Genomic DNA, 24,976 nt, shown 5'->3' on the forward strand with positions numbered 1-24,976 from the left:
GCCCAGGAAGTCCTAATGAAGTCCTCAGGATGCAATATTACCTAAGCCACCAGCAGTACATAAAGTGCCATTTCTGAGCCAGGTGATGCTGTAGACCAAGTGAAGACAGCTGGTGGGCCCAACATGGTCCTCAGACAACCAATTGCTTATCCTTGCCCTACATTATATTTTTGAGAATTTAACCCACAGTCCTTTGGCCAAGCTTATCTTACACTTGGTTGACACATTTCTGCCTCCATAAAAATATTGTAATGTTTTTAGATAGTTTGAAAGATTTACATCGGAAGATCTCTGTTAAGTCAATCTGAAAAGCCATTCCAGATAACAAGAGAAATATGATGGGCTTGTACACTGTTCTCTCTCTCTCCCTTGCTGCTGTGCCAAATGGATTAATGTTATGATAATGAATGCTTGAAGAATTAAATGTGATTTGTCACTTGTAAAACGATGCCCACAATGGCAATCCATCACTGCTTTGTGGCAACGAAGGTTGATCTGTCAGTGAGATTGCTGAACAAGACGGTAATATCTTCGCAGAATCTTCCTCCTTCCTCCCGTGTCTGCTGTTAACAAAGAATTTTAATCATACCTATCCAGGTGAACTCTTAGCCATCGGAGTGATCAAAGACTCCCTGTGCTTTATTGCAAAGTCACGTAGATCTCCCATCCTGCAACATTGTTTTCTTGGGTTTTGCCATCTTATATCCTAGTTACAGTCATGCGTGACGATTCAGAGCTTCCCTGCAGCGTGCAGTAAGCAGATGGAATGGTCAGCGATTCAAAATGTGAAATACTGAAAAGGTCAAAATCCAACAGGATGCTGCTGTCGGTTTCATCTGTGATCTCTTGTTCTTCTATCAAAAGTCATCATAAGGACAGTAATGAGAACATCATAAATCTAGTTCTCTCACCTAGAGGCTGATGGCAAAGGATGAGTGAGCTTGTAGCGATAAAGAAATTGAACCTGTTGCAGTTTTTCATGGGAAGGATTACTTTCCACATAAGCACAGCTTGGGTCAGCACAATGGGGCATCCCATATCGTCTCTTTCATTTGGTAGTAGCCCGATCCAATTATATTTGAACAAGGTGGAGTTTTAATATCGCACTTCAATCCCACGTTACTCTCAGGATGGTGTTGTCTGTATTCTGCCCCAACCACCAGCTCTCTGACCACCGCTGAAGGCTGGAGACAAGACTTCAAATGGGAGAGGGGTGAAAGGAGCCCACCAAAGTCCTATTTCCTGCAATAATCAGAGCTGGCTCAGCCTCTGCTGGCCGAGGGCCTCTTTGGCACGGAACCACACCCAGCCTCCCTACAAGTCTTGCAGTCTGTAGGTGAGCCACTGTGTGTACAAAACAGGTAAGGTTGGCTTCATAGGTGTGTGGGGAGGGGGGAGGAGTAGCTAGTGAAAAAGCTGCTTTTTCTCTCTGCTCCGAGTCAGGGAGCCAGGAAGGAGCAAGAGGGTGATTTAGCCCATGGCCTTTCACATCTAAGGCTGGAGGAACCAAGGAGACTGTGTATCTCCAGGATTCCTCTCACTAATCTGGGTTACCTGCAGCAGGGGTTTCAGGAGCAAGTTCCTGGTGGGCCCTATACAGTGGCCCACCTTGAGCAGTCTCATCTGACAGATGGTTGGTGGCTGCTGCCCTAGAGGAGACATCTATTTCAGGGGCACACAGCCTCCCATCCCCACCTCATTACCTTTCTCCAATCTATATGGAAGTGGAACCTGGAGGGTTGGTAATTGACAGCACGAGTTCCCAAGAGAAGATGGTATTGCAGGGGTCGGATTTGAACTGGAAATGGGGAGCATCTCCTCCTCCCAGAAATGGGGATGCTAAGATTGGACAAGCACAGCCATCGGGACAGAAAGATAATGTCTCATTGAAACTGAGTAAGGGCGTAAAATGATTTGGGCATGCCCCAGGAACAGCTACCAGCTTTGTTGGCCTGGTGTGATGCATGCTGACCATGCAAGGACAAAAGCAGGCCATCATCAGCTCAAAATAGTCTTGCTATTTTGGTTGGCAACCTTCAGTCTCGAAAGACTATGGTATAAGCCTATAGCACCCAGTATTCCCAGGCGGTCTTCCATCCAAGTACTAACCAGGCCTGACCCTGCTTAGCTTCCAAGATCAGACAAGATTGGGCATGTGCAGGGTAACAGTTGCTGTCTTATGAACAGATGAAGAGTTTCAGGGTAAGGTTTCTTCATTCATTATAAAAATGAGCAGGACAAGCAATGAAAATTTGTATTACGAGCCTGTTATTTGCAAACTTCATCCGCATCACTAATGTCTCTTAAGTTGTGATGTGAGCAATGTGTGTGAAAGGAAATTATATATATTTGAAGGACCCTGGCAGAGTGCACCATCCCACAAAAGCAAGGCCACCCAGCTTCAAGAATGGGGACAGGCACACAACAGCATTCTAATGTGTGCTTTTTCTCACTCCTAGAAGTGAACGGTAATCACTTACTTAGAGGGGAGAAACTGAAGAAGTGAATTTGAAAAGACAGCTGAAGTGGGTGGCTAAACTGCTCTGTGGCCCTTGTTACCCCACCAACTAAGAATGACCCCTGTGTGCACCTGCAAAGCTCCACCCAGGGTTCTGATTTATGGCATGCTCAAACTGTGAGTCTGAGTCCCACCAGTGATCCATGAAATGACAGGGCAGATTAGGTTGTGCACATCAGGGGTTAAACAAGCTGCTACTTGGGGGGAGTACTGCTGCCCAGTCACTATTATAGCCACACCCCTTGGCATTCATAAATGAGCCTCTAAAACATTTTGAGCACCACTGTGCTAGAGCAGGAAAGACCCTCGGGAACTCACTTTTTGTAAGTTCGAGATTGTATTATTAAATGCATTCCCCAAGGTTGCACCCACTGTGGTCAGTAGCATATAGACAGAAAGAAAAGATAGCTTCTCTGTGTGCTGCTTTTACTTTTAAGGGCAATCAGTGAATACAATGGACAGGGGAAGCACAAAATGAGGCTCTGCAAGGCGGTGATCTCTACAAAAAGCCTTGCTGTTGTCAGGTATTAGAGAACCCAAGCACAAGCATAGAAGACCTTTTCAAAAAAAAAAATCCTAAGTGCCCCATGGGAAAGGCACTAGCACAGAGCCTCAGGCTCACAGAGCTTTGTCTTGGGGAAGTCATGCTGATTTGACACTAAAAGCAGCCACTGCAGAGCTGACTTAAAATTCTGCTTTTTGTTTTGCAAAAGGGTTCCTGGGAAAGTTGGTACTTTTCCCCCTCTTTCTGGATTGTGACTCCCCATCCCTCCTGAAAATGTCTTATCCCACAATTCTCATTTCCCTTTAATGAACAACAGTCTTGTGAGAGTGTAAGAATGGATTGCCCTCTGCAGGTCTAGAGATGTTTTTTGCTTTTACGAATATCTGTATTTCCCCTGGGGGCTGGGGATAAGAATAGACCCTCAGTTTGGCTGTACTTGTCCTAACAGGCGACTAAACAGCCACAGGGTAGATGGGACTTGTCAGACTGGGAAGGCAGCTCATCTGAGAGAAGGAAAACTCTGATCCCAAACCTCCACTGCCTTGTGGCTACATCCAGTTATGGAAAAGGCTTCAGGAGTCAACCTTGAGGCAAAACCTGGAGCTGGAGTCCCTGAGGCAGTTCATGGCTGAACACAGTCACGTTCTGGCAACTCCTGCGATGCCGTATTGGCCTCTGCCTTTCCATTGGACCATTTCAGAGATGTGGAGAGGGGGGATTTGCTGCATGGGTAACAGTGTATCCTCCATATCTACTTTACCCAGGCTTCGCGCACTGGGGAGGACACTCTGCTCCAGAACCACCATTCAGAGCACGATACCATAGTCTTCGAGACTGAAGGATGCCAACATGGAATATCTGCATGTGGGAAAAACAGTCTTGTTTGAGTTTGACAAGAAGTTTAAGGAATACGTGTATTAGCACAGGTTGTAGGAAGAAGATGTAGATTTGCCTGTGATCTTCATATATAATTTTCAGATCCACACTGAAAAGCTCTACTAGATATGTGAGATTTGGGGTAATCGTAGTCTTACTGGCTTTAAGCAAACTTGTAGTTCTCTGATCTAGGAGATGCACTTGGAAGAGGGAGGATATAGGCATCAATCCTATTCACACTTACCTGGGAGTAAGCTCCATTGACTATAATGAGACTTACTTCTGAGTAGACATGCATAGGTTTGGACTCTGGGTCAGCAACCCACCACCCAATCCAAAGTGGATTGCCAACAAGTTCTATGCCTCCAACCCACTGCTCCTTCCACACGCCTCTTTTGGTGGGGAACTGTAGGAGGGAAGGTTATGATGCTATTGGGGAGAGGGGCAGTAGTGGCTACCAAAACCTAGTCCTCTTCCTGGACTTGATCCCAATGACAGGTCCAAGCACACTTGCACCAGCAATTTTGCTAGCACGTGTCCGAATAGTCCCCTCTGCACTGCGGAGGTTTACCCCTGGGTAAGGGAACATTTTTACCTTACCCAGAGGAGACATTCCAGACTGTCCCCCCTGCAGGATGTAGCGCTAGTCATTTTGGCATGCCTCCGTTAAGGCAATGCATATGATTGGGCCCTTAGACACTTACCTATGTTGTTTTATGGTTGGTAACCTTCAGTCTCGAAAGACTATGGGATAAGCCTACAGCACCTGGTATTCCCAGGCAGTCTCCCATCCCAGTACTAACCAGGCCTGACCCTGCTTAGCTTCCAAGAACAGACAAGACTGGGCATGTGCAAGATAACAGTTGATGCTACATCATTACATTATGTGTTTTCCCATCAGTGACAGCCAATGATGTAGGGTGGGGTGGGGAAAACACACAAAGCATTAAATCACAACTGGGGTAAACATATTTAAACATTACAAGAAATAGGGTGGTACTGACACAAGGATGCAATTTTACACAATAACCCTAATATTGTCCAGGAGCTACCAACCACTGATCCCTAGTCTGATCCTAGGTCTGATCCCCATGATACCTAAGAATACTATTGACAAGAGGTAAATTCAATGTTTACAATATGGCCCCAATTATTTAGGCTGTGCCTGAACCGTTCTTCTCCCTATCCCAATTGCTGCAATCCTAAACATAGATATTTGGAAGCAAGTCCCACGGGGACACAAGGCTGCATCAGATTGTATGTTTTCTCTGATCTGACCCCTCTCATGGGGAGAAGCGCGTGCAGCTTCTCCCTGCTCACTTGGTGCACCACAATCTCCATACTAAGCTGTCCCTACATGTACACATAGGGATGGACCATCCAATTGCTTAGGTAATTGACTACATTCAGGTAGCTTCACATACATCATTGCTTTTGTCAGGATTCAGTTTCAATCAGCTCATGCATGTGGGAAAGCAGAGCATCAGTTGGTGACTCTTGGCACAGCTCTAGCTTGCTGGATTCTAAGCATAGATTCCCACAGGGCTCACTACAGTCATTGTGGGTGCGCGGGAGACAGTAGCACAATTTCCAGGGCTGTTCTAATTATTTGGAGACACCTGTGCTATGTCCAAACCCTCATGTTCTCATGGCAATGTCTCCGGAAAAAAATATTGATGCTCCCCTTTCTTCTTTCACTTCTACAGAATGTGTGCAGCACTACTTCTCAAAATGATTGTCCTTCTGCTGGTCATGGCATGAAAGATGCAGGAATTTGGTTCTCCAGATAATGGACGGTGGTGTTATTAAGTTGTTATGATAAAGCCATTAGTGTATCTAGTACTTTGCAGTGTAGCATCAGCAAAGTCCCTGAGGGACTTACAGTCTAAATTTAAACCATGGTGGGAGGAGAGAAAAAGAGCAGAGGAAAAGAGAAGCAGGGGCAACAAGGGATGGATGTCAGAAAATGCACATATTTGGGCTGCATTTCAGCTGGCAGTGAGGAGTAAGGATTCAAGCCAAAGGCTTCACAGAAGACAGGGTTTTCAGTTGAAGTCTTCAAGGAAGAGGGGTGTAGGGTTGCAAGGCCTCAGAATTTTGATGGGACATTTCAGCAAGTTGCCTCCCTCACTGTTATCTCCAGAAAAAAGGCAGGGATGGGAAAATTCAGTGGGGCTTGACTCGAGTCCCTGCGACTCCTCGAAAAAGAGTCATAATAGGGGCACTTTCTGAGTTGTCAAGTCACCCCTTCGCAACTCAATAGGACTTGAGTCAATCGCCCACTCTTTAAAAAGCCTGCAGTGGAAAAAAACAGGGCTGCTGCTGGGCTGTGTGTGTGTGTGTGTGTGTGTGTGTGAGAGAGAGAGAGAGAGAGAGAGAGAGAGAGAGAGAGAGAGAGTTCACTTTAAAGACTCCCTGCTGCCCCATCCCATCTGTAAAGAGAGTGGGAGGGGGTAGGATGGACTGTGTGAGAGGGCGACAGAAGTGGCAATAGGGAGGAGGGACACCTGCAGCAGCTGTGAGGCTTACCCAATCCTTTGCAGCGGTACTCAGAAGTAGTCCCATTTGCGCTGGCCATTCAATTTGGCTTCCTCCTTCCAAGTAAGAGCCACACAGAGGAAGGTGTGATTGCTACAAACCATCTCCCTCCCCCCAACTCCCCTGCCTCCTTTCTCTCCCTCCTTTGGGTTCTGCAGCCAATCATAAGGCTAGAACCCCCTTGGGCTCCTCCTCCTGCATCTAATGATCATCTGTTCCTTACTATCAGAAATGGAGAAAAAGCCTGCTCCTACCTCCTCCTATTCTTTGCAAGAAGAAAAACATTAATTCTTCCCTGCCTCATAGCTGGAACTCCCTGCTGCTCACCCAGTCTGAATAATGGCCCCCCAAGTTTTTTCACGCCACAAAAACAATAAGCAAGCACACCCAGACACAGGCAGACTTGAGTCTTCATGCATGGGGATGACTGCTGAGTCAGGGGGCCCCTGACTGAAGTACTTTTCAGAGTCTTCTATGCACACGACTCACGAATCAACGAGTCACTGAAAAATACACATTTTTGTGACTCGAGTCTGAGACACTTGACTCGAGTTGACATCCCTGGAAAAAGGTGTGTATAATCTCAGGGTAACTGAGGACCTGAAGCTACAGAGACTGGTAATGCAAGGGTGGAAATGTAGAAAAGAGTTCCTGAAAGAAGAGGGAGAACAGATGCCCCTTGATGTGGTGCTTGCTGTGGCCAGAGCTGATGCACACTTGCCCACTAAACCACACCGGCAAGCTATGGCTGGCTTCTCCTCCCCTCCAGCAGCGAGAGCTTGGCAACTTTGAAGTGATGTGTGATGTGATGACGTCATCACATCACTACCAAAATTCTGGGTTGCTGAGCTCCATGATGGGTGTCACCACCCCTAGAGATGCTGCTTTGTTGATCAGTTCAGGGTAGTAGAGTGGAAGAGTAAAGGTCATAGGCAGGGATCTGTTGGACTAAATAAGAATAGAAAGAGAAGGGGAGGGAAGCAGGCCATGGGGAGCTCTAAAGAAAAGCGCAAAGTGTTTGTGCTGAGTAGGTTCCACTGCTTTAGAGCATTACTGTAAATGTTCCCTTCTGCTTCCTAATATTCCCTAATTAGCCATGTTAGGGAGGAAATCTGAAAAAAGCACAAAATGAGGACCCATGCATAATTTATAAAACTGAATGTTTCCTAATTAGTTCTTTTAGGTTAATGATGTTGCAGTCTGAGGTTTTATTTTCCCTCCTCTCATAGCCTCTGGCAATGACCTTCTCCATTTTTAACCTCCCTGAGTTCACATGCATGTGGTCACCTTCCCCTTACCATCTTTCACACCAGAGAGGTGCAAATCTCTGTATCCTCTAACCGTATTTAGAGCCATTTCCTTTCCTCTGTAGCTCCTTAAGGCTGATCAACATTGCCCTGCTTTACAACGGCCAGGGTACGAGTCTGGTTTTGACAGATCCCCTGTAGCTTGTTGGTGAAGCACATTCCTTCAGCATCTTTTTAGAAACTAGACAGGAGCTACATTAGCCAAAGATGTGAAGACAGGAGGAGCGGCGGGTGTGGGGAAGGAATGAGGACCTTCCTCAGAAGAATTCTAAAATAACATTTTGCATCCTCAAGTAATTCCCAACTCTCCCCGGCAACCATTCATTTCTTCCGACTGGCAGAAATCTGCAATATGAGAGTGGATTGGCTTCCTTGTCCCACGGGACCGTGTATCTCTTCATCCGCCGCCTAGGGTAAAAAGCAATGCATACGTTTACAATATAAATGTGATTTAATCGACCTCCCTGTCAGCAAGAAATGGCAAGCATATCAAACAAGACCAAGATGTTAGGGAAAGGAGAATGTTGGGGGAGGGGAGGGAAGGAATCATAAATTATTGTTGTGATGAGTTTCTGAGCAGGGCTTTTTTGTTTTTTTGGTGGGGGAGACTACTAGATGATTTTGTGTAAGGCTCTTCCCTGAAACAATAATTAAAATAATTCTGTATGACAAAGAGAAAAATGTTCAGCTTTGTATGAAATGTGCTTTATGTTTAGCAAGCTGAAAGCTCTCTCTATTGATTAGAATTCCCCACAGCCACAGTAATGCAAAGCTGAAATTAATTGAACTGCTGACCATCTCTTTCCCTGAATCCTTATTTACTGGATCCTGTGTGTATCTTGAGCTCAGAATTGATAGGCTCCTTCGTAACAAGGACATGTGCATGTGTGTTTCAGTGCCCCCCTGTATCAGCGAATCCCGTATCTGCGGATTCACTTATCCACAGATTGGGTCTGCAGGGCCCCCCGTGCATGCCCCCTCTCTGGAGGTGAGGGGAGTTCTGCTCCCCTTACCCTGGAGGGTCCCCTGAGTCTGGCAGAGGCCACAGACATCCATCCACAGTCTCTACCAGGCTCAGACTGGGCCTTAGAGGCAAAAAATTCACTTCTGGTTCTTTCACAGGAAGTGACTTTTTTGCCTCTAAGGCTCAGTCTGAGCCCAGCAGAGACTGTGGATGGATGTCCGTGGCCTCTGCTGAACTCAGAGGAACCTCTGCCCTCTCCCGCCCCACCCACAACATTTCTCCGCCAATGGAGTCTTTGGGAATGACTGCTCCCCATTCGCAGCAGTGGCTCGGAAGCATGTGTTGGGGCCTTAGGGTATCTTTGTGGCCCAAATCCTAACCAACTTTCTAGCACTGACATAGCCATGCCAAAGGGGCCGTGTGCTGCAACCTGTAGTTGGGTGGCGGTCACAAAGGCCTCCTCAAAGGATGGGAATGTTTCTTCCTTTACCTTGGAGCTGCTTTGTCCTTACCTCAGTGTTGGAAAGTTGGTTAGGATTGCACCCTGTATCCTTAACACTGAGGTGGGGATCATTTTGATTTTTTGTGTCAGGCACTAATATGCCTTTGTGGCTGTAATGCTATACGTATTTGTCTGGGAGTAAGTCCCACTATCTTTGGTATTGGCTCATTGCAGATTCTCTCAAAGTTGGGCTGCCTAATTTGCATATTATGGTTATTATTACTAATTATTCAAATGAAGCAAATTAATGGTTGCCTTATTATCCAGTTGCTCTGGGTCCTTTGTGCTCTTTGCCCCTCAGGATGTTGGAGAAGGATCAGAAGAAGCATATTTTAACCTGTTTGCGCATGCGCAACCTCATTGCGTATGAGCTGATGTTGATGATCATGCTCATTTTGACCTGTTTGCTCATGCTGATGCTCATGCTGTTTGCTCATGCTCTCTCTCTCTCACAAAGAGAGTCTGGTCCAACAAGAAGCTGACGGAACATGCCAAGATCCAGGTCTACAGAGCTTGCTTCCTGAGTACACTTCTGTACTGCAGCGAGTCATGGACTCTTCACTCACAACAGGAGAGGAAACTGAACGCTTTCCACATGCGCTGCCTCCGACACATCCTCGGCATCACCTGGCAGGACAAAGTTCCAAACAACACAGTCCTGGAATGTGCTGGTATCCCTAGCATGTATGCACTGCTGAAACAGAGACGCCTGCGTTGGCTTGGTCATGTCGTGAGAATGGGCGATGGTCGGATTCCAAAGGATCTCCTCTATGGTGAACTCGTGCAAGGAAAGCGCCCTACAGGTAGACCACAGCTGCGATACAAGGACATCTGCAAGAGGGATCTGAAGTCCTTAGGAGTGGACCTCAACAGATGGGAAACCCTGGCCTCTGAGCGGCCCGCTTGGAGGCAGGCTGTGCAGCATAACCTCTTCCAGTTTGGAGACACACTTGGCCAACAGACTGAGGCAAAGAGGCAAAGAAGGAAGGCCCATAGCCAGGGAGACAGACCAGGGACACACTATACTTGCTCCCAGTGTGGAAGGGATTGTCACTCCCGAATCGGCCTTTTCAGCCACACTAGACGCTGTTCCAGAACCACCATTCAGAGCGCGATACCATAGTCTTTCGAGACTGAAGGTTGCCGACTATAACTTACTCATGCTAAGTTTTGTTTGTGCTTTCTTCTCAAACAACCGCAAAGGCTATTGGGGAGAGATGTAGCAAACTGCCGTGTCTCTGATTTCATCTGATCAAGCTTTCAGGTTTTTGCGAGCACTCAAATAAGCTGCTCACAATGCCTCAAGGTTTTGTGAGCATTCACATGGATCATGCGCAAAGGTTCAGCCCTATTTTGAGCTGAACACACCAGCAAGCTCATGGATCAGTAATTCTGTAGTCCTAGCAGCATTTGGTTATGCCCCTGCTCATATAATGTGCAAATTGAAGTTCTGCATTTACTTAATTATGTGGGTTTTTTCACCCCTGGAATGCTTTCGAAATTCAGACCCAGCATTTGCTATCCTGCTTGTGTCACCAGTTCTCAGGTTCACACATTCTCCCCTTCCACATCTGAAACCTTGAACATGGACTGCCCTGTGTGCATAAATGCCAGTCTTTGCCAACTAGGCCCTAGAACCTCTTGATAACTATGAGTACACTGACCACAAGCTCTAACAAACTGACTCAGCTGTGATTGATGATACTGTGGGACTTCCAGGACTGGACATTTCTGAGCTGTGACACTGATAGAGGAGGAAGGTCTTCTACTATGTAAATGACCCTTCCAACCAGACAGGTGAAATATTTAGGAAGAACAGGTGTCTCTCATGTGACCCAGTTGTCAGACTTACCACTACCACTAGTATAGTTGGACTGTGGTAGGAGGTGTCAACAGAACTCTGTAGTAGAGCACATGTATTGCATGCAGTAAGTCATAAGAACATAAGAACATAAGAACAGCCCCACTGGATCAGGCCATAGGCCCATCTAGTCCAGCTTCCTGTATCTCACAGCGGCCCACCAAAGTCCCAGGCACAGTCCCTGATATTTCCACTTAAGAGGATCTCAGTTAATAGGAATAGGAAAGATCTTTGCCTGAGATCCTGAAGAGCTACTGCCAACCTGAGTAGAAAATATTGACCTACATGGACTCAATTCTTGGTTGTTCATGTAAATATATTCATAAAAGTAAGTAGCAGACTGAGGGCCCAATCCAATTCTACTTTCCAGTGCTGGTGCAGCTGCAGTGCAACCCTGAGGAAAGGGAACAAACATTCCCTTACCTGGAGGAGGCCTCCGTGGTTCCCCCACCACAGGATGCAGCGCATGTCTCATTGGTACAGCTGCACCAGTGCTGGAAAGTTGGATAGGATTTGGCCCCAAGTCCACCTGTCACTTGAGTAAGCAAAGAGAAACTCATCTCAGGATAGTGAAGAGGAATCCTGAGAAACAGTGAAATATAAGGTGATTGATAAAGTGGTGTGGAAGCCACGCCTTTGAAAAATGTCAATAGCCTTATTTCAACTCTTTTATCCAAGTCTCCTTGATGTTTCTCCTAAGCAAAAACCTCCAAAATTCTCCTTAAGTTTTTGCTTTGAGACACGTTTGGTTACAACAGTTGTGCATATTCCCCGTCCCCTCTGAAATTTTCCTCGTCTTGACAAACAACCATGTTGCTTCTCTCAATATCCTCCGCTCCAGCATCGTAGCAACAGCCACCAAATTTTGTCTCGTATTTCAGGCACAATTAAGTGCCGACTCTAAAGCTACTAACAGATAACATAATGTTGCCTGAGCAGTCTTATTTTCTTCTTTTTATTTTGATGTGTGTAAGAAAACATGCATGTGTATAGGTATACATGGTGCTGGGGACCTGCCAGAATAGCACAGCCCAGGGAAGTAATGTGATGCTATAGTACCAGTACTGAGGTCCAAAGCCCTCAGATCCACAGACCAAGATGAAGGCTGCACTTTCAATGATCAGAGCAATCACCACCCTGCCCCAAGGCTTCGATTGAGCCTTGCCTGCTTCAAAAACTCATGAGTGACCACAGTTTCTGGCACAGCAATTTTAACCTTCTGGTACTCTCCAGTCATGGGTTGTTGCCATAGTTGGAACCACAGCAACATTTCTTTCCAATCCCACAACTTCCCTCCTTTCTCCTTTTCCTACACCCCGAAACCCTCAATTTCCCAGCCCCTGATCTCTTTGGGAAGCCCACATAATTGGACTACATCTTTTCTCCCTGCCTTTTCCTCCTCTCTTCTTCTGTCATTATGCACCCCCTTTCCCCTTCTAAGGATTTCCTTTCTCCTTCCCTCCTCTCTTTTTCTTCACTCTACAGTAGTGTTTCCCAAATTGTGGGTCGGGACCCACCAGTAGGTCATGAGCCAATTTTGGTGGGTTGCAAAACTTTTTTGAAACATTAAAAAAAACACACACCTTTGCAAGCACTCTTGCCCAGTTTGTAGAACAAAAACATTAGCTGGTATGAGGTAAGCTTCATACCTCCAAATTAAAATGTCACATTTTCCAATGTTTTCTAGTAATTGGCGTGCAATTGGCTTGCCAGTCTCGCTGCCCTGCCGTTCTGGCTTTTCCTTTGGAGGCTGACCTCCAGGGCAGAGGCCAGAGCAGTGTGGCAGCAGGATCGCAAAGCTGCTGAAACAGGATGTGACACAGGGCAGCTTATCAGTCTTGCTGCTATGCTGTTCCGGCTTCTCCTTTGGAGGCTGTCCTCTAGGGGAGAGGCCAAAACAGTGCAGTGACAGGATTGCAAAGCCACTGAAACAAGAAGTGGTGGCAAGGGGTTGCTTGGAGGTCTGGCTGCCGTGCCATTCTGGCTTCTTCATTGGAGGCCAGCCTCTCGGAGAGAAGCTGGGGCAGCGTGGTGGCAAGATCCCTCTTGAAGGGGGTGCTGAAACATGAGATAGCAGCTTCGTGATGGGGCTGGTTGCTCTCCATTCCTTCTGCTCTGTGGTCACCTCCTTCAAGTTGAGCCCAGGGCACATGTCCATATTTGCCATACACTTGATTTGCTACTGGGAAACTGTGGCAAAAGTCACTTTTACCAATTTGGTAATTATTTTGGGAAATTCTCCAAGATGAACCAGAAGACAGGCGGAGCATAATGTTGGGCACAGCCAACCCACACAACAATAACAAAACAGAACAGAGAAAATGCATTCATGTCTTGTATCACAAACCCCTCTCACTCACATGTAAAGTAATTGGAAGCTCTGCAAACAACCACCAGCACCCCAAAGATAGTGTGATTAAGGTTAAAACATATCATAATGCCCTACATTTTTTTTTCTTCCACACACATGGGTAATTCAACTTGGAAACAAAAGATAAGACTGCTTAGCAGAGAAGGAAGCAAAGAACCACCCTAAAAACCACATACAAAAGGCAAAAGGGTTTTAGGGAGACAGGAAAATAATTACTCAATCCTGAAATCTGGCCAGGGGGTTGAGATTTCTTCCTTCTGTAAAAAGAAGAAAACTGGCAAGGTTGTAAAACTGAAAATTGTAGAACAAAAAAAAAAATCATGGGAGGGGGAAGAAAAAGGAGACTACACAAGGACTTAAACTAAATAATGAGAAATTTCAAAGAGGAGGAAGAACAAGAGGTCGTTGAAGGCGACAGGGTAGCAGTCCTCTAAAAGGTGGGAAGAGTAATTTATTCAAGAGAGGGGAAGAGAAGCCATAACTCAAAGTGAGCTAGAGCCAAGAATCCAAGAATAAAGTTCAAAAATGACACATTTTGTTAAAGGAAGTTCGAAAGAAATATATTTCACTGGGTCAGAACAGGAAAATGTAGCAGCTGACTTATAAAAATCCACCAGAACATTGGAAGAAAGTGTCATTGCGGCAAGGGAATATGGGCTCTGATAGGGCTTGTGAGGCAGTAAATAAAGTGAAGTGCAGAGAGTGAGGAAAGAGGGTGACCAAAGGCAATGCAAAAGTGGAAAGGATGAAGAGAGGTGAAAGAAAGTTGGCAAAGACATCAGAAATGGGGAAAGAACATTTCTGGCACCAGGGATGGTGCCAACAAAGACCAAAAAAAAGAACATTTCTGCTTTTTTATGGGGAACATAAAAAAGCACTCCTGGATCAAGTCATGGAGTCTAGACAGATGTCTCTGGCAAGTCCGGCACGGAGCCTTTCCCCATTGTTTGGCCCCAGCACCTGGAATTCAGAAATTCAGAAATATGGGGCTTCCAAGAATATCCGAGGAAAACATTTTGCTGAGAGTCAAAGAAAAATGGCAACTCTCTGTTCCATTGCACAATGACAGTAAGACTGGAAAGCACAACTGACACAACCCTCCAGATTTACTGCTTGTAGTATTTGAACCAGTTCAGAGAATTCAAAACTCTGATGCTGTATTATTTATTGTTTTTAAAAAGGAAGACATGGGGCACTGTGGTACTGGGGCTTTGTTGTCTGTGAGGCCTCATGGTCTCCGAGACAACATTTGGATTGATTGTAACACTGCAGCAGCATTTTGGATTGATCGACTCAATGCCAAGAGCTTTGTGAACTGTATTGGTGCCCTGGATGGAAGCCACATTCTCTGTGACCAAGCAAGAGGGCTGATAGTTACCTCAGCTGCAAGAGGTACTTCTGTAGTACTCCAGGCAGTGATGTCCACAGTTCCTAAGGCTGGTTGTACCATCACTGCCTGGAGTACTACAGAGGTACCTCTTGCAGCTGAGGTAACTATCAGCCCTCTTGCTTGGATATTTTTGCCCACAAAATATTTTTGTGGGCACCCCTGCCCTGTGCCTGCCCTACTAACCAGTATCAGCAGCAAAGCAGCCGGCAGTGGCGTCACCGCCAACTGCTTCTGAGGGGGAGGCAATTTCAAGCCAAATGGACCCAGGAGCAGACGAGAAGTGCCAGCCAACAGCAATGCTCTCCTCACCACGCTCTCCTTGTGACATCTCAGCCTGGAAGATTCCATACTGGAGTGTCAGCGGCATAGGTGCTGGCTGTGGCTGTGGGTGCTCTTGCTCGCCATCCCAGTATGGGGCCCCTCCAGGTGCAGGGCCCAATTTGGCCAAATCAGTCAAATTGCCCTAAGGCCAGCCCAGAGTGCTGAACTCCTAGGCAATGTTTCTGAATGTTTTTGCAGGGGTATCCCACAGAGAGATCTGTGGATGCCCCCTCTGCTCATAAGAATAGAGGACAGCTTTTGGGCACCCACTGTGCCAGAGGACATCCATGGGGTTCCCATCTCACCCCTGATCACTGAAGATGCTGCCTACGTACTGTGCCCATGGCTGATGAAGCCCTACCCTCCCTCTTCCATCCCAGTGCAGGGCATTGGAAGAGAGAGTCTTCAGACAGTTGATGGGACAGTGGAGGTTTCTGCTTAAAAGACTGGCCTGTAACAAGCAGCTGGTCCTGGGGTGGTGCTGACATGCTGTATCCTGCACAGCTTCTTCCTCTCCCAAGGAAAGTTTCGGCTACAGCAGAAACCTTCTGCAGTCGAGAGGGACAATGACACCTGCTGCCCCCATCCAAACCACACTTCACAGACAGCGCATGAAGAAACTGCAAAAAGAATCAGGGACATGGTCTGTGGCTGCTTCTGCAGTCAGGGGTGGTGCCAACAAAGACAATGGGTTTTTTTTGGGGGGGGGGGGAGGGCAAACAAGGTTTTATTTTCAAGAGCCTGTTCTGATAGCATGATTTTAGTGAAGACTTTAAAAAAAAAACAGCCTTTATCAGATATTGCCTGACCCTCAAATATCTACTGAAATATCTATTCTCTTCATCATGCACTGATGCAATCTTCAGGTTCTCAGATCACCATTCAAACACACAGCACTTTCATGCCTTTCTCTTATATTTGCCATACGTAAGGGGGAGAGATGGCAGCCCTTTAAGCCATTTCTGCCCAACGTTGTAGGTATGCAACAGGCATCATACGTGTACACCTGCGGGCGATGCAAAATGGGTTAATGTTGCAACCAATGAGAGGAGGGGGTGTGGCAATGAAGGGGTCCCCAGGAGGACAGTCTAGGATACCATCTCACCTACCAAATTCACAGATACTGAGAACTGTGTGGGTTTTGCAACCACATGTTCAAAAGCCCACATGGAAGAATCCAAACTCAACAACAAGTGGCAAAGAGATACTTGACTATTCCTTGGCATGGAACCCATGGGATAAGGAAACCCACATGAGTATTGCTTCCTAAGGTGCACTTAATCTATTGAAAATGACCATTACCAATGGTTTGGTTTGAGTCTAAATCTCATTCAACCCAGTGATATTTTTAGTTAGAGATGCAGCTTTGCTGAGTTTGCTAAGTTGCGCTGTTATGGAGATGAGGGGAACTTGATTTTGAATATTGGGTCCAGCGCTAAAGGCAGTCTATAGATGTCCTGTAAACATCTGCAACTTTAAATGGCATTTATTATGTCCCCTTGCATTTTCTAGGAGTCTCAATCCTGCCTGCAAGTCCTTCTAACTAGAGATGTGTGTTGTTAGTTGGTGGAGCTGTGTGTTGTTGGTTGGTATGTGTTGATGGATCCTACCCAAGGCTCATTCAGGTCATGAAATGTGCAGACTGTGAGCACAATGTGTGCAGACTGTATGCCCCACCCCTAGTTAACTTTTTTATTGGAGAGACTGTGCATATGTTCAGAGTCAGTGAAGGTGGAACTGGCCCAGGAAGGGAGTCAGTATTTGGCATGTGCTGCTGCTGCTGCTAAACCAGCCCCCACCACCTGAGTCTGATCCGCCATCCTTGCTGCCCCCTGTCAAAGCCTCATTCCAATATAGAAATAAGAAGATATTCAGCGCAACTTTAAATGTGTATTTAGGCTCAGTTTCACTATGGAATGTGAACTAAGGGGTTAAGATTGCAATCCTAATCCTATACATACTTACCTGGGAGCAGTGGCACCACTGGGTTTTGCATCACCTGGTGCAAGAGACCAGTGTCACTCCCATGATAGATCTCCTCCCATGCAGTGGGTTGGGCTATGCCCCAGGAGGTGGGTGTGATGATGTAACCTTGCCCCCACCCCCTGTTTTTTGGCTATAACGTTTGATAGAATAGAGATATTTCAATGCAGTTTGTTTAATTGCATTCTGCATGAAATGATGCATCAATGGATATATAACATGATGGTATTATTCAAAAATAACAAGATTTAAAACATTTTGGCCACTAGTGGTGTCACCCCCCCTTGCGTGTCACCCGGTGCATCCTGCACCCCCTGAGCCCCCCTAGCGATGCCACCGTCCCAGTGAACTCAGTGGGACTTACTTCTGAGTAGATGTGCATCAAGTTGTGGTGTTAGTCAAAGGTTTCATGGAAAGGGTGATTTTTGAGGAGGAATTTGGAGAGTTGCAGACCCACAGGTATTCTGGGAAGAGGTTCAAGCATAATATACAGACACACTGAAGGGAGCAAAGGACATGTAAGGGATGCATTGATGAAGGGAGCATCAATCATGTAAAATGACCTGCTTGCTGTACTTTGGGTTACTGGTTCCTAAAAGTAATCATGATTGTGCCTGTACAGTATGTGTGTGTGTGTGTGTGTGTATGTGTGTGAGAGAGGGAAGTTACAAATCAGCATTAAGTAGGAGGAAAACAATCTAGTTCTTGAACAATAAACACTGCAGCATTGCTAAATTGTATACTTAGAAACCTGGTGTTCTGGGCATATTGCTGCGAACAGATGGGCAATATGCAATGTGATTGCCAAGGCTGCCTGAGCCCCACACACTTTGCCACCAGTGTGTCTAGAAGTTTACAAGTAAGAGGCAATTTGGGAACTTATCTCAAACCCTCCCCCCATCTCTTCTGGAAGAGGACCAAAAGGTGCCTTTGTTGTTCTTGACAACACCAGTGGCCTCGACTTCCTATTGCCAAATGCATTTTGCAGGCATCGGTGACTGATGGCAGAAACGATGTCCCCAATGCTCCTGATTGGCCTGTCGCAGCAGTGAGGCTGTGAATGCATCGCCCCTGCCAGCCACGGCAGGTTTAAAAGCAGCGGGCCTGAGCCCATCTTGCTATTACAGCTCCAGCCATATGCATGCTCACCATCTGGTTCTGAGGGCAGCATATGCGACTGACAAATGCAGGACCTGGCTGTGCTCACGGACAAAAGCTGCGCTGTCCCAGAGGTGCCATTCAGAGGTGGAAGAGAGGAAATGCTTTCTGAAAGGATTCCTTCTAGTCTAGCTGTGTGAGAAAAAAACAGGTTGGAAGGTAATGGCGTGCACACAGTCTGACTTCAGACTTCCCACACTGACTTCAGAAAAGTACATGGTGTCTCTTCTCTCTCACAGACCATGAATGTTCCACCTTTGAAGGGGAGCACACTCTGTGTGTGTGTGTGTGTGTGTGAGAGAGAGAGAGAGAGAGAGAGAGAGAGACTTTGACACTCTCTGTGTATGTGAAAAACACTCTCTGACACACTCTGTGTGTGTGTGTGTGAGAGAGAGAGAGAGAGAGAGAGAGAGAGAGAGAGAGAATCCCACCTGTTACCGGGCATTCATTTAAGAGATATAACAGGTACAGGTATGCATCGCTTAACGACTTTATACAAAGGTGGTCAAAGCACAACAAAGAGGCTCTTAATGAGGCAATCAGTTTCCCTATAGCCTGCAGCAGAGTGTCTGTTTACAAAACAAAGGCACTAGATTGGGTTGAACATTCACTTAATGACCTAATCACATAACAACATGGATCAGATAACATATCCCTTTTGTTAAGTGGTGCACAGCTGTACACATGGGGGTGGGGGGGAAAATCTCATACATGTGTGGAGATTCAGTATCATGGCCAATGGCACAACTCAGCAGAATGGCATTCGAGAAGGGAGATGAGGACAAAAGTGTGACCACAGCGAACTTTTTATCGTGGTAATAATAATGCAATAAAGGGGAAGGGGGATTTTAAAAAAAATTGTAATGCAGCATATTCAATCCCTCATGCAACTAGACCCTAAACATAAAAAAAAGGAGGAGGAGAAAATCCTTAGGAAATCCTAAAGGGGGTGTGTAATGACACAAGCAAGGAGGGGAAAGGAAGGGTGAGCAGGAAGTACGGAACTGTATTTAAGAATATTTATATATTGCTTATGTTTATATAAATCAGGAGGGTTAGCCAGTGGAAACTGGAATTGAAGAACCAGAGGGTTTGCAGTGGGTGGGGGAGAAGAAGAGACGGGGAAGAAAGGAAGGAAAGACACAGGAGAAATGCTAAGGTTCCAGCCATGGCAGTGGAGTAGCAAGCGGTGGGGGGGACATGGTCTACCGCTGGTGCCATGCTGCATGAGGCCCATTCAAAATGGGGGTCATCTTTAAAAAAAAAAGAAAAGAAAAGGAATTCTTCTGATTGTGCTGACCACAAGTGTAAAAATATGTGGTAAAAGATGCTGGAGATTCATAAAAAGAAAGTCTGATCTGTCCTCCTGTCTCATATGCCTCAAAGCACATTGATGTGATCTTGAGGGAGCTGCCGGTGCACCAAGAGAAACAAATTAATCAAATAATTGCAGGCTCCTGGGAGGCTCTGGGCATGCGTCTTCCCAATCAGCCTCCTCCAAGGACAGGCAGTTCTGCTGTCTCTGTGCATCAGGAATGATTGAATGATCAGCAGACAAAGCTCTGAGGGTAATCTTGGGATGCAGTAAGAAAGCAGGGAGGCAGTCAGAGGAAAACATGTTGTTGGAGGGGTTGATTTCATCTGTCCTCAGTTTTACCCTGCCTTTCCTGACACAGTGCGAAAGCTCACGGCAGCTTACAAAAACACAAAGTCAGTCCAAAAGCAGAATAAGAACACAAGGAAAAACTCACAACAAAGCAAAGCAACAGTCCAAATCAATACAAGTAACAAAACAGAGCAGAGAACATGACAATCAAGAGCCAACACAACAAACAGAGCAGAAAACATACTATCAATTACACCAGGGATTTCCAAACTCTGGCCTGTGGGTCAGCAATTTATTTTGATCAGCACAGTGCTCTAATTACATGCAGCTGCCTCCCACTCTTTCCTCTGCCCATCCCTGCCCACAGGACGGCCCATCCATGAGGTCAACTGAAGTGGTCAACTGAAGTGGCAGCAGATAGGCAGAGGGGTGCCCATTTGCATCTACCCAATTGCCTCCATTGCTCCTCCTGCTCTCATTCCCTGGATCTGAAAAGAAAGGGACAGAGAGAAAGAGGATGTGTAGAGTCTTCTTCTTTTGCTCCATTTTCCTTTTCAGATCCAGGATGAGGGAGGAGCAGAGGCTGGCCCATCAACAGGTGAGGGGGATCAGTATTCTGCATGCTGCCGCCAGTGGTAGGAGGTCTTGGGGTGGCCCTGCCTGCCCTCCACTGCACACCTTCCTACTCCTGCTGGATGAAGAAACTGCTGTGCTGGGTCACTCCCACCGAGAGCCCAGCCTAAAAACATTTAGATATCAAACAGCCCCACAGCTGCAAATACTGCAAATGTATTTCTCCTATTATGAATGGCCTTCAGTTATGTACAAAATGTATATATTATTTTCTATAATTGACCCACTCTGGTCCACCTGAGACTGAGTGATGTGGGCTGAATGTTTAGGGGCCCTTAAATTAAGGGGGAAAAAATCAACAAAAAAGGGATAGTCCTGACCTCAACTGAGAGGGAGTTCTGCAGGCTAGATGCCACAGGAGAGAAGTTCCTCTCATGGGTCCTCAACCAACTGCATCCAGTGGTGATGAACCTTCAACAAAGTCTCCTTAGATAACCTCACAGGGCAGACAAATTCATATGGGGAAATATGATCCTTCAAGTATTTAGGTCCAAAACCTGTGGACATTGCATTTTTAGATGTAATAGTTGACTTTACTCTAGAACAGCCATTTTCAATCACTGTGCCGTGGCACACTGGTGTGCTGCAAAGGGTCTGCAGGTGTGCTGCAGGAGTTTGGGGGAGGGTCATTTGTTAGTAGGGCTACTGGGGGATGTAAGCTCCTGCTGTCTGTGCAGTGTGCCTTGTCGACTGTCAAAAAACTGATGGTGTGCTTTGACAATTTTAGGGCACAATCCTAACCAGGTCTACTCAGAAGTAAGTCCTATTTTGTTCAATGGGGCTTACTCTCAGGAAAGTATGGCTAGGATTGCAGGATTAGTGTCTTTTCAGTGTGCCATGAGATGAAAAAGGTTGAAAATCACTGCTCTAGAAAGGTCACCATGGAGCCAACTAGAGGGGAGACATCACTTGACTTAATCCTAAGTGGTACCATTACCCTGCACATGCCCGATCTTGTCTGATCTCGGAAGCTAAGCAGGGCCAGGCCTGGTTAGTACTTGGATGGGAGACCGCCTGGGAATACCGGGTGCTGTAGGCTTATACCATAGTCTTTCAAGACTGAAGGTTGCCAACCATGAACCACTTGGGAACAGTGACCATAGCACTGTCAAATTCAGCATGTTCATGAACATTAAGGTCCAACGCATTCACATTTAACTCTTGAAGAGAGAAACTTACAAGGACCAGACAATTCCTTTAAAGGGATGAAAGAGAAAGCCAAGAGGCCGAGATCTGTTCATTATGTTTGTAGGTTATTTAAAACCAAGGAATAATAGAAACGCAAATAAAACATATATCTCAGATTAGGAGGGATACAGAACAATCAAAGAGGATCTTGGCATAGTTAACAAGCAGTGTCAGATGAGCTATAAAGGCAAGAAATGCTTCATTTAAAAAGTGCTGCCAGTGAGGAAAATATTAGAGAGAATAAATTCTGGCAAAACAAATGTAAGGATAATAAAGCAAGTGAAAAGACTTTGAGAAGCATATTGCCAGGAACTTTAAAACAACCAATACAAACATATTTAGCTATATGCCTGGAAGCCAGCCAGGGAGACTGTCAGACAGCTAGATCTCAAAGGAGGGAAAGGATTATTGAAGGAGGACAGGGACATTGCAAAGAAGCCGAATAAATTCTTTGCAGTGGTCTTCAAAGCAGAAGATATTGGACAGGAGCCCATGCTGAAACTACTCGTTTCTGAGAAGATGTCTGAAGAATTTAGTCAAATAGAAATATGGAAAGAGGAAGTATTCCAGCAAATTGATGGACACATTAAAAGACGCCAAGTCTCTTGAGTTTGGAGCAGATACACCTGAGAGTTCTGAAGGAACTCATATGTGAAATTGTTTATCTTCTAGTAAAAATATGCAACTTGCCGCAACAATCTCCCTTCTTATCAGAAGGTTTGAAGGTAGCTAATGTTACACCAACCTTTAAAAAAGGGGTCTAGTGTGGGGGTTCTGGGAAATGAGGAAATTAAGCACGTTAGCTTAATGGATGTTTAAAACTGGATACATTGGTAGCATTATTAAATCTAGAATCAGGGCTGATCTAAGACATTTTGCTGCATGAGGTGAAGGACAAGATGGTGCCCCCACACTATGTCTTCAAGTCCTCAGTGGCACACAGTCACAGACCATACCACTTTGTCAGGCAGGTGTGTTGCTATTTCTTAAGAAGTTACAGTGCTTCAGAATTAGTTTTATACAGAATTGAGTTGCAGTGGTGTACTGGGCCCTCTGGCACTCGGGGTCAAGATTCTCATCACCAGAAAGTGCCTGACCCAGAAGTAATTGAGGTGCTGTGATGACTTCACCACTACTGGTTAATGGTATGCTCACAGTGGTTGCGTGCTGCTCTGAGTGGTCAACAGCTTTTTAAGGTTTTTTCCACAAAAAGCTCTCTCAGAGCTCACTGTGCAACTGCTTTGAGTGCCTGCGAGAGGGGGTGCAGGAGAAGGTACTATAGTGGTGTGGAGGCAAATGAGGTTAATGTAAGCAAGCATAAGGAAATACAGGCTGGGGTAAAAAATCCTAACCACGTGTACAATGATGAAGTCTGAATTAGTAGTGACTGTTAAGGAAACAGCAATCCTGGTCATCAGTGCTGTGAAAAAAAGGACTAGTAGCTCAATCCTATGCCTGGCTACTCAGAAGTAAGCCCCAGTGAGTTCAAATGGAGCTACACCCAAGTAGTTGTGTATAGGATTGCAACCTCAGGGTACTCCGGTAATGAAAAAGACACATTTCATGCTGGGAGTCATTCAGCAAAGGGAAGAAAATAAAATTATTTTTAAGAGTATTTATATACGGCTTTTCAACAAGAAGGTTCACCAAGTGGTTTACAGACAAATTTTGTAATTTTTCTGAACAAATCCAGGGCGCAGTCATATCCGGCATCCTGAGTACTTTTCAAAAAGAATTGTACAATTGGAAAAGATGAAGAAACTGGCAATCAAAATAATGGTTGGAGCACCCTGCATACAAGGATAAGACTAAAGTGGGGCTATTTAGTATGGAACTGAAAGATGAGAGTTGCTTGCATAATTATGCAAAGAAAGTGGGCACAGAGATTCTTCTTCCTTGTATGTATTACTAGAACCTAGAATCACACATGCAAACAGATTGGCAGTTGATTCTGGACATGCAAAATGAAATACAGCCATATATTTGATAACATGGCCTGCTTAATCATTGTTTTATTGCAGTGCTCTTTGTCCCAGCATGAGTGACAGCTGTTCTAACTAATAGGATCAGTGTATTCTGGGCCGGTCAGTGCCTATTTCCTGTCTATTAGATCCATGATGTCTCCAACAGCATTGTTTCGTGCTGTGATTGACTTTCAAAATATGTATTCCTTGCACTACTCCTGCTATTGCTGAACCTCTTCATAAAGGCGCAATCCATTTATGGAATCCACTGCCACAAAGCGGGATGGTGGCCATTCATTTAGATGGCTTTAAAGGGGAATTAGACAAATCTGTGAAGACAGTTCTAACAATGAGTGTTAGCTGTGATAGATAAATGGAAACCCCCAGGGTCAGTGATTATAGTCCTCTGAATGCTGGGGGCAGGGACCATTAGGTGAGGACTACTGCCTTTATGTCCTGCTATGGGCTTCTCAGAAACATGGGGCTGGATTAGAAGGACCCTTGGCCTGTTCAGGAAGGGCTCTTCCTACCCCCCTCTTTTGAATGAGCTCACTCATTGCACCCCTGTATGAGTCTGCCGATCACGCAATGTAAGCAGTGGATCGGGGTTTTGTTTGGTCCACCCAGGAACACAAGAGTCCCTTCCCCTGAAAGGGGATTGGAGGAGGGCTGGGAGCTGGGCAAGTTCAGAGGGTTCTTAGGGTATCAGCGCCCAGCCCTCTTCCTCCTTTGCACGTGGCCACAGTACTGACACCCACCCACCCATCCTTAGAGCAGTCTGAGTTGTACTGGTTGCCGTTTGGGGCTGGGTAGGAATTTTTTGCTGCCTGCCAGGATTGGCTGGTGGCAGGCAGTTTTTTTGCCTACCCCAGACTGCCGGGGTTAAGGGGGTTCCTTTCTTCCTAACATAGGTCACTTTATGGCAGGTGGTGCAGGGTAGAAGTTGTGAACTGGACTTTGGGGTGCACCTTCAGGCAGCATAGGCAGGGCGGAACCCACTTTCAGTCCTCAGGGCCCCAGCGGCATGAGGGCATGGACGGGGCCCTGGCTGGGACTGCAGGGCCACCTCAGAGGCTCTGAGGCTTGAGGTGGCATTGCCCACAGTCCAGCTGCCTCACCCCTTCACGGGGTGAAGACCTGGATAAACTGCACTGCCTGTAAATGGGCCAGGCTTGGAGTCTGGTGCATGCCCAGCCTGGGAGACAGATATGATTCTGGTGCCTTCCGAGGGTCCAGCCTCCGCACCACAGATGCTTCGCTGCCACAGCATCTGCAGATCTCTCTGCCTCTC

At 46.1% G+C, this 24,976-nt stretch overlaps 1 protein-coding gene and 1 pseudogene across 1 annotated transcript in view; both read left to right on the plus strand.

The window, feature by feature from the left end:
- Nucleotides 1-24,976, plus strand: part of RPS24 (ribosomal protein S24) — a 321,586-nt gene that overhangs the window by 212,996 nt on the left and 83,614 nt on the right. The gene's annotated exons all lie outside the window — the stretch shown is intronic.
- LOC136647240 (5S ribosomal RNA) lies at nt 21,454-21,572 on the plus strand (annotated as a pseudogene).

The sequence above is a fragment of the Tiliqua scincoides genome, chromosome 3 (assembly GCF_035046505.1).
Source record: "Tiliqua scincoides isolate rTilSci1 chromosome 3, rTilSci1.hap2, whole genome shotgun sequence".
Taxonomy (NCBI): domain Eukaryota; kingdom Metazoa; phylum Chordata; class Lepidosauria; order Squamata; family Scincidae; genus Tiliqua; species Tiliqua scincoides.